The sequence below is a fragment of the Psittacula echo genome (genome assembly GCF_963264785.1).
Source record: "Psittacula echo genome assembly, chromosome: 8".
Classification (NCBI taxonomy): domain Eukaryota; kingdom Metazoa; phylum Chordata; class Aves; order Psittaciformes; family Psittacidae; genus Psittacula; species Psittacula echo.
The window spans coordinates 10,656,725-10,678,724 of NC_137744.1; positions in this window are offsets into that span (position 1 = coordinate 10,656,725).

The window sequence follows — 22,000 nt, forward strand, 5'->3', positions numbered from 1 at the left end:
GGAGTACGCAAGGACTTGTCTAAAATAAAGTCTCAATCTCCATGTGATTTAAACAAAAGGAGAACAGATTAATTCTCACTAATGGGTTTCAACTGTCCTCTTCAAAACTTTTCTTCTTGCACCTGACGGTGCTTTATTTATATGTTTTCTGTTTAAATGGAGTTGGAAAACTCCACGAAGGAGTTTTTAAACATGCAGAACTGACACTTTACAATAAATTGGGAACTGTAATGTATTTTTATTTAATGACAGTGCTTTTGGAGGAGTGGGGTTTATAGAATGCAAGCAATAACAAATTTAGCCCAAGAATGCACAGATTCAAATGACACAGAACAGCTGTAAAAGAGGTGAAGGGGGAAAGAAAAAAGGAGAAAAGAAACATTAGAGTGATGACTACGTTTCCTTGAGGATGTATGGAAACACAGAAGGTCAGACGGGAAGTTGCTGACACTCAATACTGAGGCTCTGAGAAGGCAATTGCAGGTTTGAAATAATATCTTGTAAGAGACCCCAAGGGAAACATGACTGGCCAGGTTATCATTTCAGGCTAATGTGATATTCTTCCCATCAGGAGCTGCAGGCTCACAGTCTCAGGTTTCCAGACCCTAGGGGAAGATGAATCTGTGAGGGTCTTTCTGAGGACAAGGGAACCCTGTGAGCTGCGAAGGGGCCTCCTGCTGTGGGTATGGATGTGGAGCTGTCCAAACACAGCCAGGCAGTGCAAGGAGAAAGAATAGGTGATGCTCTCCACTCGCTCAGTGAAAGCCAAAATATCCTAAAACTAAGGGGCATTGGCTCTACCTGGGCCAAGCCTCCTAATCACGGTCAGGGCATGTCACAGACCAAAACCATTCATTTATTCTTGGCTGAAAATAAAAACCTTAATTTATGAGAAACTGGAGGTTTCCAATGTTACATTCTGTATAGGAACACATCACAGAAACTCCTCTGAAAGTGCAATGCATTATATCAGTGCCTACCCAAAAACAACCAGGGATGTTCAGAGCCAATCCATTGGTAAATCAACCAGCTGCCAACTTTTCTTATTCCCTATTTGTCCAGCTAGCTGGCGGGTTACTTCTGCGCCAGGTATGGAGCTAGGAAATGTGCTTATGCACAGGCAGCTGAAAAGTCTTGCCGTGGAAGGCATGCAATGTGTAGAAACATGAAGTTCTCAGACACCAACAACTTCCAGTGCTATTAAAGCAGTCTTAAAACAATGCTATTTTCTAGTATATTCCCATGGTCTTGCTAGTGGATGTACAGTTACTTGTTAACATGTGTACTGTTCTAATTTTAAACAGCTGCTTCTCTTCCTATGCTTGACAGGAGGCTCAGGGTATAAATACTGCAGAAGCAAAATAAAAGCCAGTGTCTTGAAAGCTGATACTTCACCTAGACTCAGTTTCTTGTTTCTTGAGAAGCTGCTTTATCACAGCATGAATTTTACTGTTGCATGGCACAAATCATCAACTCAGGGACTTACAATTAAGCTCCTAAATCCACATTTACACAACAAAAAAGCAAAGAGGTTTTGAATGTTTATTTCTCATTGCCTGGCTGTAGAAGCCTGAACTTTATACCTTTGTATCTACACATTATACCTTTATATTTTCCTACCTTTAAGCTCTTGCCTGCTTAACTCCACTGAGAAATTATGAGGTGGTGGGAAAAGGCTGCAAGGAATAAGATACCTGAATAGACAGACACTATAACCTGAGCACTCAATTATGGGACAATTTTCTTGGAACCTGAAAATTTCTACTATAAGACGCTTCAATTTTGTATTACTGACTAACATAAACATTAAAATAATGAAGAGACAACTCGTCTAAACTCTTTAGGTAATTTTTACTGTTAGATCTTATGGTGTTTGCATACTTACAGATCTTACAGGACTGTCATAATGTCAAAACTATGTAACTCTCATAAACCAGTTTTTGAACATAGCCATCAAATATTAGTAAAGAGAGAGAACACCATTGCAGAAACAAGCTGTAGCTGAACTCCTCTTAGCACAAACTTGTTGGACCTTTCCAAATATGCAGTCCTTCAGGAGAACTGAAAAGCACAATCAGATTAAGCATGTATACAAGGATTTACAATATTTTTTGTGCAACTGTGTGCATTGAGGCTGAGGCAAAGAAGCAGTGGAGGAAGGCTTTGTTTCACCCTGAGAGTAACTTTAGAAGCCCTGTGAAAATTTTGTGTGTCATATCCCGAGCAGGATACTGAGCCAAAAGTGATCAACTTTACTATAAGAAGAGCCTTTTTCCTTAGGTCTATGAAACTCCTGGTTTTATAGTTTTTAGTATTCTTGTGCCAGAACTGTCTTGTGTACTTTCAAGTAGAAGAAATCTTCAGCATGTATGATGTGCTGTCATATAAAGTTACATAGGTGTCTAATTTCTTATGTGGGTCTTGTCAAAAGCCGTCATACATACATGTGCATGTGTGATGTCCCTACATTACAAAGAGAAATAACGTTCCCAAAGGCTTCCACTGTGAAATACTGCAGGAGCACTTTCTGTATAAGTTTTATTGTGCCCAGATGACAATAGCTTGTATTTTTTCTACATCAGAAAATCTTTTCATGCATTTTCCCTCCCCCTACCCATTATAAAACATATGTTCCTCAGTGCAATGTAAAACAAAACATGGAAAAATACAGCAGCTTTAACCAGAATTTTCAGAAAAACATGGTTTTTGTTTTCTTGCACTTTCCTGGGTGACTTGTCATGTCAAATAGTGTCAGTCACATCTGATTAGGTGACTTTATGACTCCAAGACATAAAGCTACATGACTGATGCACCTCGATGCAATGCACGGCAAGATGACTCACCCTCTGGGAAACTTAAAACAATGCACTTTTCAAAAAGCTTAACCCTTAATGCTCAGGTTCAAATTCCACTAGCACACTTCCATCACGGTGACATTATAGAGAGTGACCATTGAGTTAAAGGTGTGAAGAAGCAGCATGGCTTTTCAGAAAATGAACTGATTTAGTAAAAGTTCTAAAAAATGCTGATGCATTTTTGACTTGGTATAAACATATCAGACAGTGGCTCAATACTCCTTATAAAAATTGCTTTCAGTAAAATACCTATTTTTTTATAAATCTAGACTATTTTGATCAAGATTTACATGGAATAAATAGGATAGAAATATTTTTCATATCATTTATCCAGCCTTCTAGTTTGCAAAATCATGTGTACAGGTCACACATTGAATCTCTAAGTTGAAGAATTATTAGCAATGGTCTTGTGCACACCTGCAAATATTGAAGCACTGTAAGTGAAGTAACAGATCACAAAGTAACAATTTGCAAGTCGTCATGGTTTTACCATGGCATTTTTTGCATCTAAATGAGATGGTTTAGTAAAATATTAATTGGCTGATGAAAAATTGGGGAGGAGGTCACATTAATTGCCACCTATGGTTATTTCCTCCTGATAAGACAAAGATGCTTGAGATACTTTTTTTGAGGAGGAACATTTTTAATAAGATTTTGAAAGTAATTTACTATTTATCTTATCCAGAAAGAGAGACACACAAAGCGATATAAACATGATATTATTCATCACAGATTTCTGCTTATTTTTTAACAATAGCTACTCCAGATATCTACTTAGATATAATCAAACAACACAAAAGTAATTGTGCTGCGTTAGAGTAACACAGGTGTTCTATCTGTACACAGTAACACATTTATATGAGTTATTACCATATCATAATGTAATATTATTTTCTTGCATTACATGATCATTAGAACTCCAAAAACCACTGTTTATCTGCACTATCTTAATTTTTAGCTATTTTACCTATTTAAAAATAATCTACCAGTAAAGAAAATGGAACAGGTTTTAATGATATTATTTTGAGAAATTCATTACTATGAGTGGAAATATTTAATGATGTGGTGTCCAAACAAACAAGTAAGAAATACTACAGCAGCAGTGACTGCACTTTGTCTTAGAGCTTATGGTGAGCTATGGACACCATCCATCTCCCACTTTGGGCCATTCTGTGAACTTTGGGAGGTTGAAACTCTTACTTGTTAAGAAACATCTCCTCAGGAAGTTCAAACAACAGAACACCTACTAAAGGCAGAGGGTAGTGAGAAGGAAGGTGTCAGCCCAAAGCTAATCAACATCAGTTTATCTACAACTTACATTGTCAAACTAACTCAAAATCAAAAGTTTGTGTGCCAGTGATTGACACAAAGTGTTTGTACAGGATGTTTTATGGATGACATCTTGATTAACAAACCAGACCAATAAAAACCTAAAATTCCATACATTACATGGATTAAAAGCTGGTTAAATAGTAGGTTTCCATATGTAATTATAAATAGGAATCACATTTAACAGCTGTTTCGAGTACAGTCCCTAAGGGTATGTTCTCTACTGCTGAACATTTCCATCAATGACTTGGGGGAAAAACACAAATATGAAAACATTACTGAGAAAGAATACAGACTGGGGGAAAGAAGACTAGGCCAGTAAAACAAAGTAAACTGGATGGCTAAGTAAATTATGCACAGTGAGAAAATACACATTTCAGTAGAGCTAAATATAAAAATCACAAACCTGGAAATGAAGCATGAAGGCCTCAATAACAGTCTGAGGAATCTATCCAGGGGACAGCCGACTCTGGAGAAAAAATCTGTGGGATTGTGGATGAAAGTTAGTTTCCTGCACAATAAAGCAACCAAGGGGGGCAGTGTAATCTTGGGGTATATAAGCATCAGAATCGTGAGGAGCAGCAGGCTGTATTATCTTTTTACATGGTATTGCTGCTATCGTTCCTGAAATCTCTGCACAGTTCTGGCATTTACAATTAAAAAATAATACTGGAGAATCCAAGAGTCCAAAGAAGAGGGACTTGAGTCAGTAAAAGGCAGGAAAACATGCTTTGTGCTGAAAGACCTAAGGGCTCAATCTATTTAGCCTCTTTCAAAAAAGACAATATCACTCAATCATAGCCCCTACACACTACAAAAGGAAGAGAAATCTGACAGTTCATGCCATTGCAGTTTAGACAGAAGATGCAGTGGTTGTATTTCAAAACTTGATAAATTCGCATTAACTACAAAGTTCCACTTTCACTCCAAAGTCGAGATGGTAGAAGTATAAAGTAAGTGCAGAGAATGTGTGCTTTCAGTATAATCAGAGAACTGTGCGTGAATGGTTCTGTAAAGATGATATTCCAGCTGAAGCACAAGCACTGACCTTGGAGCAACAATTCATAAGGGAGTCACATTGCTTAGGTTATTTAGGAAGTTAAGTTAGATGACCACAGTCATCCCTGTTGACCTTCAAATCCATGACAATAGCTGAAGATTAGACCCTCAGTGTGGAAGAAAAATGATACTCACATTCAAGATAGCTACCCAGTATAAACCACTCTAAGAACCATCTTTAGTGGGCATGCTATTGACCATGAACTTCAGTTTGTCCCTTACAACTGTGAGTTGGCTAAAAAATCCTAAGACGACTGGCAAAACATTTTCACCTCTATGTGAGCTGCATAAAAGGCTCAAGAACAATTGTTCTCAGTGAGAAGGAGGAAACTGGAATAAGAGAATCTTACTAACCTTGCACTATTGACTAGCTGCACTCGGCTAAGACAGTAGTAAATACTGATGGACTATTGCCTATTACTGCTAGTCAAGATTGTTGTGTGCATTGATGTAGAAGAGACCAGTGACACTTCACTGAAAAGAGGAAATTTATAAATCTATTTGCTGAAGTTTCATTCAGTTATTAAAATTCAATCCAACTTTTTACAACTGCAGAATTTATTTGGCTCCACTAAGAGGAAGGATTGCAAACCAACCACTAGTAGCTTTTACTTGCATTTATTCTGTTATTCTAACATGAGAGGTGATTGGGAATTACCCCAGCATCATACTATCTGTATTAGTAAAACCTTCTATAAACTTATGATATTTGAAAGGAGACACTGATATATTCAACTGTTCATTACTCAACTATATCACTCTTATTTGCTTACATTCTTAAGCTAGGAATAGGAAGACTGAGATGCTGTAAGCAGGCGGCCTCCTACACAATTGCAGCTTGAGTGCAAAAAGACACTGCATGATAAATTCCCACCTGCACCACTCTTATCTTCTTCCCATTTCTTGTGCCCTCTCCCACTCACCTGGAACTGAACACTTCCCCTTTGTTTTATCTTATCTTGAAAACAAGGAAATGCCACGAGTTACATGTCAATATGACCTCTGTGAACTAGGAAAAAGCTGTCTAATGTAATGCCTTGTGACTCCATTAAACCAGTTAAAGATGCATCTTAAATTCTGGCAGTGTTGGGAAAAGAAAAGATGCTTTAGGCTGTGAGTTTAAAAAATCTAAAGAGAGTAGAAATAAAGACTTGCTCTTCTGCTCAGATGTCCTTCTTAAGATGAGCTTACACAGGAGTTCCTCAGAATTACCTTTAAACTCTGTTTTTCCATTTATTGAGTATATTCACTTTGTATATATTTGTATATTGAAAATGGTAGCATTTTAGGCAAGCTGAAGTTTAACTGGGGAAATGGAAGTAACCTCCAACAAAATGGTTAGGAATTTTCTTTTGATAGCTTAGGAATCAATGAAAGAATATGCAAGATGAAACATTTGTATTTATGGGATTCCTTTTCCCTTATCAATGTACAGATTCTTTGCCCATAGAAGACTGGGGACTGAGTTTTTCCTTTAGCTTTCTTCTTACACTTATCATACACTTTCTGACTTGAAAATTTAGTGTACATGGAATACTCTTTTAGATCAAAGCAGATCCCTATAGGTTCGATTTGCCACTGGGTTCCCTTCCCACATTGACCATAGCAAGCAGATCCAACGTGAAGGAACAAAGGCAGGATGGTGGCTTTCTCTGAGGATATCTGAAATGGTTGTGCAGTCCCTGGACTGTGCAGAAAAAATAAATACAAATAAAACAGCTGTTTTGAATGTTCCACACTTCTGCAGTTGGTACTTACCTGTGAGTCGAATCAGCACCCGATTAATGCTGTCTCAAGCCAGGGATGACCAAGTTTAAGGAGCACTAAGCATCCAGATGAAATCTCTCATTTACATCCATATTTGCCAGGAAGGATCCAAGATTTCTAATGCTGTGGAGGTAAAAAAGTCACTTTCTACTATAATATTAAAATAAGTAAAGTCAAAGAGACCAAAACTTCAGAAGGTCTTTGGAGAATGGAGGAAGACAATGTTCCTGCATAAGTCTTGCCATACTGATATCCAGACTTGATCTGAAGACAAATAACATTAGATATATGCCAACTACATTAATACGTATTCACTAGACAAATTAATACAGAGACCTTTTCCCACCCATAACTATTGCAGCTGTATACACTTTTTTGGGTGGAGATGTCATCTAAGTAAATAGATAATCTGGTATGATCCTTAGTATGGGTATTTCTATAATCTCATATACATCAGACCATTTTTTTGTGCTTCTTACAGGGGAAAACCTTTAGCAAATGCTTACTGTGGCAAGTTTGGTCCCTGACTATAACAGTGTAACAATACTGGGGTTTAGGAAAACTGCAATTTCTGGGTGCACATAGTGCATCAGTGTGAAAGCAAGATTTGACAGAAAATTACCTTTCATTACCTTCAACTTGCATTGTCTTTGATTTCAGTCTGTCTCTTATAGGAAAATCATCAGGAACAAAAAAAAAAGAGCATAATGTACCAGACGTATTTACAGTTTACCTGAAAATGGTTTGTATATTTTTAATTTCCACACCATTGGTGAGGTAAAGGAGCTGCTTCCCTGTGGGCCTGTCTGACTGTAGAGGGGATCTGTAGTCATTTTTCAGCTGCATCTGGAGATACCTGATCTTGGATGAAAAGTACTGGTGAACTTTTGATAAATGCTTTGCTGAAATGAAGGCTGAAGATCTGCCCTCAGGTGTGACAACAAGATGCTTCCCACAAGATACCCCACAGAAATACAGATATTGCTCCATGACATGACATAAAACTAGACATTTCACCAGCTTCGCTGTCAGGCCAGGGGAATAGTAAAACCTTTGCTACCCTGAATCCAGAGGGACAGCACCAGCAAATTCCCCACCTCATCCTGTCTGTGCAACATAACTCTCTTCCAAGAATGAAAGACAGTGCTTTTTCTACAGCCAGGATGCTGCAACTGTTAGTAAGGGAATTAATAACTTCTTCATGAAAGACTGCTGAGATGAGGCTCATCTGCTTGTAAATGAACTCAGATCAACCTATCACTAGCTATGATCACTACATGTGGTCCTGGACATCACTCCCAAATGGTGCCACTTTACGTACAGTCAGTTATAAAGTGTCTACCACCATAGCTTAGCTTTCTGAGTGTTAGCAGGAGCTGTTACTGGGCACTTCTGGCCTGCCTGGTCTCCATCCCGTCTTAATGCTATTTACTCATGGTCCTGCTATGAGTGTTATCAGACATGCACAGCCTAGTGGGCAGCCACTGTGTATTGCTCTCTTCAGCTCTTCAGGTTTGAAAAGGAAAGATGTGAAAAGAAGTGAAGAAAATGCAGTGTACTAACAACAACAAAACCAGCAGAAATTCTTGTAGCAAGTGACTGCTTTTTGGCATTGCACCTAACTCGGACATTTCCTCTGAACAATAACAAGTTAACAAATCACAATAAATCAGTTGGAAGAGAAGTGTTTAATTAGTCCAGCAAACCTTATCTGTTAGCAGATAGGTGGGAACCAGATTAAGGAGATCACTAAAAGACAGGCAGCATAGATAAGAGCAGAAAAAAACAAATGTGATGTTGTCTCTTCCTCTGGAGTAACACAGCAGCAAGGACGTAGAAGCAACAAATTTGAGACAACTTTTTTACTAAAAAAAAAAAAAGATTCTCAGCTCAGATTCTTAATCAAATGCTCCATTTCTTACACGTTCACCAACACTTTCCAAAATGACCTAGTTTGCAACAGATGTGTGCAAAAACATTGACGTGAAAGGTTACAGATGGTGCAAAACACTATGGGCAAGAAAGAATTACAAATCTTTCCATATTCCTTCACTGTTTGAAGTTAAATTTCAACTATTTTTCACACTACAGAGTTAGTAATCACTATTTCTGCCCTCTAAAACAAAACACATAAATTATCTCTCATAAAACTATAACCTGTGAAGGATCGTTGGTCTAAGAAAAACATCCAAATGTTTCTATACCATCAGTAAAAACAAAACAAGACTGTAACTATTCTGTATTACAAGTTTTGTATATTCCAAAAAATCTTTTGAAATGGAAGAATACATATCAGCATATATTTTAATACGAAATCTCAGAAGAACATGAAATGCATTTAGCTCCTCCACAGAATGAGTAATTTGAAAAACATTTACTTTGATAGAAAATGCAGGTATTACTTCCTTCTTCTCCCCCACACCACACACAAAAGGATATGTTTTGAGAAAATTACTTTAATATTGATATTCTTCTTGTAATAGAGTCCTTGTTACTAAAGCAGGACTCAGAGCACAAGTAGCACATTACCAGGGCTGGAAGGTGAAGGCAGATTGATGTTTAATTCTGCCATATGCTTTGTAAACTGGGAGAATGGAAATCCAAACCAAAAATCAGGAAATGCTATTACTGGTCATAGAGGAAGGTGCTGGCATGATGAGGCTCTTGTGTGGGAACAGTCATGAGGGAGCAATGCTGCAGGAGTTTAGCAATCCAGGGCTAGTCCCAGGGGCAGCATGCAGTTCTCTGATCTGCTTCTCATTCACAATGTGGGCAGAAGGGAAAGGAGACCTTTGGATATAGCAGGATGTCCCAAACAGCAGGCTTTTTGTACTGGTCAGTGAGGAAGGGCAGGAGAGGAATGTAGCATTTGCCCAACTAGGAGAAGAGTAAGGTGGAGGCTATTATAATTATCATTCTGCAATTATTATTTGACAGTGTAACCAATCTGCACTGTTTATCCCACATGTGTCTGGGTTTGTGTTAAGTCAAAGAACTTGTTTGCCAGATAGAGAATCCAGTGGCAAAAAGCTGGTAATCCCTTGTGTGACCCAAGCACTCCTTCCCTGTCAGTGCTGCAGAGCATTCAGTGGACTCTACTTATGGTACATGTAATAATACCAAAGAACACTTTCACACTCTTGGAAAAACAGCCTTTTTCACATTCCCCTCACTCATTGCACACCATCTACAATCAGGCCTCAGTTCTGCTTATTGACTCTTGCACACTGATTGCAGTGGACTTTTGCAAGAAACAGGAGTTTAAGGAGCTTAACACTGTGAACCACTGTGTTTGCGTTCTGTTGCATTAAAATGTCTTCAGTGAACTTGAAAGTTTCAAGAAATTACAGTTTCCCCTAGAAAAGGTGAATCACCAGAGGTGAACAACAGAGGGGAAGTTCCATAGCTCAGCAAGGCTGAGCTATTCAACGATCTTCCATTCAACGATCTGCCATCACAAACCACAGTGCCCAGACATACCAGGGAACACTAATAACTGTCTTTCTAAGTGTGAAAACTGCATCTATCCTCAAGAAACAGGCAAGACACTCCTGTGCTATTTCAGATTTCAGCTTAATGCAATCAGATACAGAACCCAACATCTGTTGAATGAGCTACTCCAATAGGATTGTACAAAGCAAGCATCATATTCAGGGGACTGCTTTAAACTACAGCCTCCAGTGTTCGCTGCTTCTCTTTATCCTCTTCTGCTTCTGAACCATGGTACTTACTATGTGCTGTGTGTGGTGCTCAGTATTGCATTTACTGAAGTCTATTTCTGGCAAAAACTGACATATGCTCCTAGCTCTTACTGCTTAGTAAGTTGTGTAAGACAGACAGAAGCCAATCTAACAAGTACAAAGCTATGTAAAAGACCTTATCTGCAATTAGGAAACAAAGATAGAAAAAAATCCTGATTTTTATCAAACCAAATTAATACTGGATTTTCACAATCCTGTATTTATAGAATTGGGCTTACAACAGACTACTGTTGACTTTGTGTCTGGAAAGGTTTGGGGATGACTGCCTGATGACACTAGTCTTCCAAAGCAGTGTTTTGATGTCTGTTGCTGAGAGCTATTTTTATCATTGTGCCCCTGTAAATACACACATGTAAAGCATCTAAACCATCAGAAACATTTGTTCAGAAATACTGCATCTACCTGATCCACCATCTCATCCAGAAATCCCTTCCTCGTAATCAGTACTGTCTTTGCGTTGCAATTGTTTACTTCAGTGTTTCCTACATGTAGGAACAATCTTGCCTGTACTGCAAGTCACAAACGTCATCTACCCAATGGTACCAGCCTGTCCAGATATTCTTCTTTCTCAGAACCTTAAGCACTTGGCTGTTCAAAGGCAGCCCAGTAATTTATACAAATTGTTCAGCTGCTTAATGGATCTACAACTCCTGTATCTCTACATCCTTGCCTATCTTTGGGTATATTCCCTCATTATATTCACTTCTGGGGTAGTCGTTGTTTTGAACTTAAGGAAAGGGGAGAAACATGTAACCTGGGACATGTTGCTTAGAAGATTATCCCACTGACAAGTGGCATGATAATATGTGCCTCCAGAACAAAAACTGAGTGGAGCTGACAGCCATAGCATTCTATAGGTCATGAATTTTAATGAGTCTAGAGTCTTTTAAAAAGTTCAGTATAACTACACCAACGCTTCCTTTGCTTAGACATTCTTGGCATTTATTTCACCAGGGAAATAAGACAATTAAACAGTATTCTTTTGGTCAAGACTTCATCGTGTCCCATTACTACTTGTTGCTGTGCAATTAATTCAACTAAATCATTTAGGAATATTGCAATATATAGCTATGAGGAGAAACAAATACTCTTTCTGAATTTCAGGATATAGTTTAAGAGCATCCTTTCTGGCTGATCCTATGCAAAACTCCTACTGAAATCTCAGGGAAAGGAATGCAAGATAGGACACTTGGAACTTTTCATTGTTCAAAAAAGATCCCTTAAGCAAATACAATGTGAAATTCCAGTAAGTGATAAACTTCCTCTTTGGCTGATGTCATTCAGCCTTTTTATTCTTGTTGCTTAGTCAGGATTCTCTAACCACAGATTTTAAGTGTCTCACCTAACATTCTCACAGATGTGGTTATCCATGAGGGCACTATTTATAATGATCAGTTTAAACCAGAGTACAAAGATGTCAGGAGATCACACAGCACAATTACTGTATTTTGAGAAGCCTCTGATTTTCTGTGGGAAACCTACGAACTCCTAAGAGGGCACTTATTTGGTAAGGTTGATGTTTATCACATTTTGAGAACCAAATCTGCCTTAATTCATTATTCTGAAAGAATTAAGACAATAGCTGCCTATATCTAAAGTCCAAATATGAATGAATGAAACAACTTTTAAAAATCACTAAATTTTCATTACAATCAGCAGGAGGATTCTTGCTTCTCTGAACATTAGAAAATCTGAGAATGGAATCATTTTCCCAGATCCAGACTTAGAAACCTGAATTTAAATGATTTTGTAATGCCTTGCAATACAGCTCACTGATTTAGGACTCAAATTACATTGTTATTTTTAAGTACAACTTTAAAGTTTAGGGTTTTTTAAAGTCAGAGAAAATACAAGTAAAAATCTTTTTATTCTATTCTAGCTCTTCTATTGCTCTCATCACAGCGTCAAATTGGAAAGGAAAAAGAAGAACAATTTCCCACATCTATCCAGATGGAAAACACCATAACAATCTGAACATACCACAGGCAAATTAATGCCTTCATTTTGTCCTGGGTTTGGAAGGGCTTTTGACTACTGTTGATAATATTCAGGATCAAAATCTAAAGTTTATTTTACAAAGTGTAGCCCTTGCAAGACCTACGTACTCTACACTAAGGTGCAACAATTTCACCTGCTAGTGAATGCTGTGGCACTTAGGTTTTGAAAGACAAAATCAAGTAAGCAGTGCATGAAGCCAAGTGTCTTCATGTTTGTAATTGTCATCCAAGGCCCACAGATAAGAATAAACCAACCCATTACACCTGTGGGGAATCTGGATCTGCAATTAGACCTACTTAGATAAAAATATTTCCTTTCCGACAAGGCACGTTACTTCATTTTCAAAGTTCTCAACATATTGTGATTCACATTGTGAACATGGTCTGGTATGGACCCAGCAGAGAAAGTCCTGAGTCATAAATAGGATTCCTGAGTCATAAATAGGATTCCTGAGAGCTAAAATAGTAGTCATAAATTCTGATCATAGACACATAACATTATCCTAATAACCTGGCCTAAAGCAAGACATCAGTATCTTACTGAAACAGTAATCACTTTACCTGGAAATGTGTGCTCATCTCAGCTTTAAATTTTTCATCATTTAAAACACTTCATCTTCTCATTTTGTTCGTGGCAACTGTTGTTTTACGTTCTAATTTTTATCACTTCTGAAAGCTACGAAGAAAACCTCCTGCCTGAGAAAGTAAAATAAACCAATACTGGCACTCAGAAGTGAGTCCTATTTCCATTAGAAAGTGCAGAGCCAGTGATATCATACAGTTATATATTAAAGATAAATCTGGTCCACAGAAAGGGAATATGTAACTTGAAAAATACTTTTACCTTAAAAAAAAACTCTACTAATGTAGGGGAAATATTTTTGTTAACGTTTACAAATCCAGCTTGCTTGCTGGATTTACATATTACTTGTAATGAATCACTAAAAGGATTAGGAAGGCAGTCAATCAACTAAGAGGAAAAGCAAAGTTTATGCAGACTATTTTTAGATTTGCAAGCCCCATCACGAGGAGGCTCCTGGCTCTCACAACAGCCAGAAAGCACAGCAGCTTTGCAAATAAGCCATGATCTAGATATATTTTCAGGATGACTATTTCTCTCCAGCTTTGTAGAGAAAATCAATATCTTGTTTTCAGATGTGTAAATGTAGTCGTCTCTCTAAAGTGCCCCGGTCAGTTTACCACACGTTCAGCAGCTGCTTCTTTCCAGGCTATCCCACGATTCCCAGCCTATGAGGATTGACAAGGCAATGATAAACTAATGTGCCCCCTCAGCTCTGTGCGCAGCCCATTGTTCCGGCAGCTGAGACCCTCTGCTTCTATTTGCTTTCTCCCACATACATTATTCAACAGCCCAGGAAAAGGCCAAGAACCTCTTTCATTCAGGAATTCTGTATTAAAATAATCAATTTCAAACTGAAGCGGGGAAAGGAGCCTTGCTACAGGCAAGGCCTATTAAATAAGCCACCAGCCTCTGCCATTTGCATTGGAATCATGCTGTCATGAGGTAATATATTATTATATTTCTTACCCATAAAAGGATGAAGAAACCCAAGAATACTTTCCTCTCTTTCTCAACAAAAACATTAATTATAGCAACACCTTCCTGATGTCATATTTTGGCACTATTTCCAGTGTAAGCACCTCATTTATGAGGGTCTGTATAATAGACTACATTGGATACAACTTGATTTAGAAAGTCTTAGGGAGGAAAAGAGATTTATAGTTCCACAATAGAAAAACTGAACATTAAAAAAACCCTAAAACCACTTTTTCTGAGTGTTTCAACAGAGAATGCAAAATTCATTGTTCTATGCAAATGATTTCCTGGAATTAGAATATATTCAATTGTGCCAAAAAGATGCTCAACACTGTTAAGTCATAAACTGCACGACATTCAAGTGCAGAATTTCTCCTTACAGGACTTCCAGAAAGGGAATGCAGGAATAAAGGCAGGATAAGTCATTACTGTTGCATGTCACAATTTTTTTCTATGGCACATTTAGGGAACATAAGACCACCACCTTCAGAAACAGTGGAAAGTGTCACTTCTACAGCGAAAGAGCAGTGATCTCTTGCACAAAATCCTGCATAGAGACACTGCTTTTTATGGTATTAATTGGGTCAATTTATCGGGGCCAGTTCTGTTCACTCATCAGTTAAACTATCCTACTGCACTGGCTGGTTTTCAGCCTAACTTCCCTCTCTCTTTTCTGCAGTCATACACATCTATGACAGCAGTATTTTTAATACATCCACTCTTGACATCTTGAGGGTGAATTATATAAAAGAAATACTGTGTCAACAGTAAAAAAGGATGGAAAAATTCGGACCAGTGGCTGTGAGAGATAATGAGAGCATCTTACTGCCCTCAGATGGTATTGACCACTGTCACCTTCTGTATTCATGTTCTGTCTTCTTTTCTACTTGAGATATCATATTAGTTCCTTGTTATGAACGTTCCACCCATTATTTGATGTCTCTGCTAACCAAGTATTGTCACTATTGTTTAAAAATTATTGAAACCTGGTAAGACTTCGGTGAGAAAAACATTACACCATTAAAATTCACCAGCAGCATCATCAACCTAGTAAGCACAGGGGTTGTGAGTGACTAATTAAAGCTGGTTGTGGACAAGCTCTGCTCAACTTCATTAAGGGTAAAAGCTGCACCAACAGCCTCATAGTTTCTGCCCAGTGTCTTGGCTGTGATGTCAAACAAAGTGTAAAGCTCCAGATGCTGCTTTCAAAAGTCTGAACTTTCATCTCAGATGGACATGGCAAAATAAAGGAATTTGCCCCATTCTGATAGCAGACAGGATTTTTTACCAGTCTGTTCTGATGCTGTGTCGTGGTTTAAGCCCAGGCCGTAAATTAGAACCATGCAGTCTACCTCCTCCCCCATCCTTTCTTCCTGCCGCTCCTGGAGGGACAGGGAGGAGAATCGAAAGAATGCAACTCCCACAGGTTGAGATAAGAACAGTCCAGTAACTAAGGTATAACACAAATCACTGCCGCTACCACCAATAATAGTAATGATAAGAGAAATAACAAGGGAAGAGAATACAACACCTCACCACCCACCGACCCATACCGATACCTTGCCCCCCACCCAGCAGTGTGCTAGCCCTTCTGGGTAACTCTCAGTTACATCCTGGGCATGACGTGCTGTGGTATGGAATACCTCTTTGGCTAGTTTGAGTCAGGTGTCCTGTCCCTGCTTCCTCCTGGCTTCCCCTCCTCCCTGGCAGAGCATGAGACTCACAAAGTCCTTGGTCAGACTAAACATTCTGACCAGCAACTGAAAACATCGGTTTTATCAGTACTGTCCCCAGGCCGAAAGTCAAGAACACAACGCTGCACCAGCTAATAAGAAGGAGAAAAATGACTGCTACTGCTAAACCCAGGACATTCTGGCACTGAATCTAGACATTTAGAGACTGCTATTCTGATAGGAAAATCCAAATGTTTGAAGTTGGAAACACAATCTAAATTGGAAAAGGTTAAATGTACTGGGATTTGTGCTCATGAGTCACTTCCAAGCTCAAAATGCTCAGTGAGTGAATAAAACATTCCAGAAAGTGCCGTGTACAGCATGAAGCATCCAGTTTCAATAAGCAGATGACTTTTTGCCAGTTGATGAGCAGTGCCACAAAACTATTCACACTTTTGTTTTGCACTCTGGAGAGTTTAATTTCGTAACTCTGCAAGAAATGTGCATGAGACTCACCTAGAGATGAGCCAGTAAAGCACTTCATTGTGTCCAGATTTTCCATGGTCTGAGCATACTGAACCCTTGTATTTTCACTGTGCAAAACAGACCAATCCCTCCTGCTTAGCATTTGTAGTTGTGAGGATAAGAAATCATTCATATGACAGCAGTCAGGTGCTACCTGCTTGGTGGGGAGTAAGAGAGTGGAACTTTGGATTCTAAACCTTTGCACAAACTACTCACTTGGCACAGCTGAGAGTAAGTGGTAAGGAGGGAGCAGAACCAAGTCAGACCAAGATAAAGGATACTCCAGTCCCTTCCCCTACACTGAGACACAATTTCAACGGGAAGAAAACTTGGGAGCACAAGCAGCAGGGCTTGTGGTAGGCTGACCTAGTCTGTGCTGCTGAAGCCTGCACCTGTTCCACGGGCATGGCTATGATGCCAGGTCTAGTAACACAGACATAGCCTAGCACACTTGTACAGTGTGCGTTTACCTCTCAAGACATGTCTATTTTCTCAAAGCCTGTCTTTAAAAGACTTATGCTCAAATTTACCATGGCTTTTCTGTCAATACCCCTTTAAGATATTTGTACATCTTATTTTAAAAGAGCCTCAAAAACTGTAGATGTCATACTTCTTTTCAAAGCTCTACTACTGAACCTAGTTACTTACTACCATTAAATCTCTAAAATTAATATTGTCTAAAATACAGAAGCAACCTCGAAATGTTTCTAACATAAACACATTTCCACAGCACAGTTGGTCCACTGACCTGTATGTAGTTTCTAATAATAGTTGGTAGCTATTCTGACAATAGCTTCCATACAGAATTTGCATTTTACAAAACCTCCAAATTAAACCAACCAGTGTAATTATCTAACTGGGGGTAGGAAAAACCTTACGAAGTGAGGCTGTCTGCCTTGCACAGCTAGCTCAGGGCTTGAAAGAATGAGATAACTTGTAACGTGTGCCAAAATCTTGTGGCCGTTGTAAAACAAACTCTACTTTTCATTTTCTTCTAATAGACTGATTCGAAATGCATGCTGATACAAAAAAAAAAAAAAAAAAAAAAAGAATAGAGTTCAAGACTCCATGCAGGCAAACTATGCAATTTGAAAAAGTTCTTTTTCAGAGATATGTTTACCTTTTATAAGCGTCTCACTAAGCTAAATGCTTTAGCAACTGTGGGCAGCTTCAGTTACTCATTATTAGATCTTTGATGTAATTCTTCTCCAGTATTCAGCAAGTGAATTTGTTCTGCAATTTGCACTCAATGCTTGTAGTAAGCCCAACATGTACAAAACGCTGTCAACATTTATCTGCTGCTTTACACATGCCCAGAGCACAGCAAAGGGAAAGCGGCAAGCATTTGTATTTCTCAACTCAAAACAAGGTACATTCACTTGACACAGTGCGGGATAAAAGAGTAAGAAGCAGAGATGAAAAAGTAAACAGCAAATAAAAGAGGAAGGAAAGGATAAGAATAAGATACAAAAAAACCAAACAAACAAACAAAAAAAAACCCCACAAAAAAACCCCCACCAATTCAAAACAGAAAGAAAGATAAAATAGAATGCAGCATCAAAGACAGAAAGAAATCAAAATCTTAAAAATAAACGCAGACTTGTAACATTCTGAGTGCTCTCAGGAACAAGCAAAGCTCCCACTGCTACTAAGAGGAACCCAGAGGTAGCCAAAAGGCAGGTTTGACCACTGCCAACCTAGATGATGGCAAACACCACAGCAGGCAAAGGCAGTAATTCACACTGAGTCCCGTGTGAGTCTCAGCTCCGTTCAGAACATATAAGCGAAGAGTAAGACAGGAACAATTGCCTGCCAAATGGGCATGCACAAACTTACACAGAGAAAGAAATTCGATTCTCAAAGCTCTGAAAGATCATGAAATTGCACAGAAAATCTCCACAGTATATTGAAAAACATTCTGGTACAGTCAGGAGAACATCACAGAATGAGTAATTCAAAGGATAAGCCATATGGGTCTTGTCTAACTATGGTTAGATCAAAGCACACACTTTCTCCTTGGAAACTGATAAACCTGTAGTAAAAAACCTAATGAAGATGTACAGGTTCCTTTTGGATTTCTGGAAAAATGTTGACATGTTATATGTATAAGGTAAAAGCAAATACGTATCTTTGGAAAATCTCACCAATTTCAAATTCCACTTTTTTTTACTTTTTTGTTATTCATGGTGACAAAGGTTTTGGACTCTCAGAATTTTTTTGCTAGCAGAAATTTCATTTTTATTCCTATTATATTTCTTCCTTCCTTAACAAACAGATTTTTAGAAAAGGAAGAAATAAAGATTTAAATCCTATGCACTGAGCTTGCGGATGAGTTGAATCACTAATTACCTCTTAGAGACCAATCCCATAAGGTGCCAAATCCTGCTAAAGTCATCCAGCAGCACTGGGACTGGATGGTGCCCAGCACTTTGTTAGGAAGATCCTTGCCAGTACTGAAATGAGCTGCATTGTAATATTACATACTTGTTACTAGAACTGATCCAGAGAAGGGCTGTGTCCTCAGCTTTGATTACCTCTCATTGGGAAGTGAGAGCACTTGGCAAGATTCAGCCTTAAATCTGTCTGGCACATTATCCTATTTCATAGAGTGATTTATTCGAAATGAAAGCATATGGATAGCAAGGGGTACAATAGTGCTAACATTCGGTGATGCACTCATCATACATGAGAAGAAACGTGGTCTCTCCAAGCTGAAGGTAGCACTATATATGCTTCTGTCAATACAATCCTACACGCATTCCCGATGAGCACATTTTGAGCTGCCATTATCATTAGTGGGAGGGGGATGGGAGATGTCCCCGTCTCTACGTGTTTTCTGTGCTAATCTGAGAGCTGGACCAAATCCCAGTACTTGGGTCACTTGTACACAGGGTTCTCATTGTGAATCAGGGGTAAAATGGCAGCCTCTCAGTTGTGCTTTGAAACTATGCATTTTTTAAAACTTGTGTATGCATAAGCCTCTTATTTAATGAATGACTCCCTTTGTATTTACATGTTCCACCATCCACAGAACAAATAGGGTTTAGTGGTTTGAGAATGAAAACTTCTAGTCCTAGAGGGAAAGAAGGGAAAGGGAAAAAATAGTTGCAGCTATTTTATGGAAGTGGTAAAAAAAAAAATCAATTAGCCTCTTCATTTTAGATCTTACCTGACCTTCAAGTCATTCTGTGGACACAAGTGTATCCTTAAGTTACATATTCCACAGTATCAATCTGAAAAACATATCTGATTTATATGTAACTGAAACATACTGGTTTCAATGCAGCTGAATGCAGATCAGAAGTGGTCAGAAAAGTTATTTTAGGCTGCTCTGGATCATTATCCTAAATTAGAAGGGTCTTACCAGATCTGAAAGCTTCTTAATCTTATGCCTTTTTTTATTCCCCCCTTTAAATTCAGCTGAAAAATGAAATACGTGAAATAATAAATAGATTAACAAAATATATGGCAGAAATAATTTCAAAGGATTTACAGCCAAGAGAGGAATGTACTGAAAGCAGCATTTTAAGTTGTCTTGATTTCCAAAAGGAAATAGTTATAAATTAGTTCTAGGGCACTCTGACTCATTTATAAGAGTGGTTCAAGAAACTCTTCAATATTAATTAGTAGCCTGTGAATTCAGCCTATGCAATTATGATGAGACAGTTCTTTGGGTATGAAAGAGCTAACTTATCATATTTTTGAATTCACCATCTATAAGCTTGAATATTTTTGTATTTCCATATTTCTCAAGTAGCACTTAATTTAATCTTATCCCCATTTCTTTCAATAAACCATTGTTGCGTCTCTTAAGCAGCACAGCTTCCTCCTCTAACTCATCTCCCCGTGAAATTGGTTTAATGAAGCAGAAAGGTATGAAGCATTAACAACACTGGAATTCATGTGGTAGCACTTCATTTTTCAGAGGCACTCACATTTCCTACCTAATTTATAAAATCAGCACACAAATGATTTTTATCACAGCCATTACATCAGTATAAATTACTGCCTTTTCTGTAACACGGCAGTTAGTCAAACTGTTGAAATTATATCTATTAGTCATAGAGAGGAGGAGGGAAAAAGAAAAACCTGTAGGAAAGATATAGTGTAAAATAAGAACTGAGAGCAGTCTTATTGAAACTAATATTAATTTACCAAATGAGCCCAAAGTGCAGATATTTGGCAAAGGAAAATTAAAAACACACAAAGTAAAGCAAATGGGTCAATCTGTAAGGAGCCAAAAAGGAAACTCAGCAAACAAACTATGCTGTATCAGAGACAGTCAGAAATGCAATTAGGAAGAAGTTGCTCACATCCAAGAGGATCAGATATTCCTTCCAAGCTTTCCCGTTCACCTCACTGCTCTAGCACTGGTGTCCTGCTTCTGTGCACGGTAGCTCCTCCAAAATCACTGTTATCCTAATTTCTTCCATGTACGCTGCTATTTGCATCCTGGCTGTTCCTTTCCAGGCTATTCGGAATCAGGCCCTACCACCCATGTTGCCACACAGCAAAAGTATAATGATCTTTGCTGGGAAAATCTTTTAGTGTCCTCTGATTCCCAGTGAATATAAACTGCTTTTGCAGGACCTGTATCTCAATATGCAAAGTTTAGCCTGTAAGAAAATCACTGCTCACTCAGCAAATGCATCACATACTTGAAAATGCTTTGGTCTCATCCTGCTCTGTAAACAACACCTGTCTCTGCTAGACCTGCTGCTGCTCTGACAAGTGTGTCCTGGGCCTTCTTTCCTGTTTGCTGTTCTTCAAGCATGACTCCTTCCAGAATTGTTCTGTAAATTCACTGTTACCTGCTTGGTCAGATCTCTCCTCCAGATTTGCCTATGTGAAATTGCCATCTGATAGGGGGAAGACAAAAGGTCAGCAGGAAATACTCTGTCAGAGTCATGAAGATGCTCCAGAAAATCTGCTCTTCCTTATAACTTTTATTCTTACTCTCCTTTTTCCAATTATTTCCCATTGATGTACTTCCTCCCTTAGATAGGATGGGAAATGCTCAGAGGCAGGGATCATGCCTTCTGATTTGTCCTCTCAGAGCAGCAAACGTAATAAGACCAAGGCTTCACAGATGCTCCTTGGTGTCATTGTCATTAGGAGCACTAAGTATTAAAATCAGTTTAAAAAAGTAAAAATATGAGCTGATTAGGCTACCAGTGCAATAGCATAACACATGCAAGGTGCACACAGTTCAAGATGCCTTTCCTCACCGTGTTTTGCCTTATATATTTTGATCTCTTTCTACTTACAGTTTTCATTAATATTAGCCTTTCCCTCTACATAATAGCAGTGACTTTTTGCCTGGCTTTCTCTATTTCCAGCAGATGTAGAAGTGTCTACTGATGGCACCTTGTGGCTAAACCAGAGAAATGCTTGGGTTTTGGAACAAGCATGAAGTAAACCTGGAAAATACCAAGAAAAGGCTATAATATGAAGAGCATATTCCTCCTCCCATAGT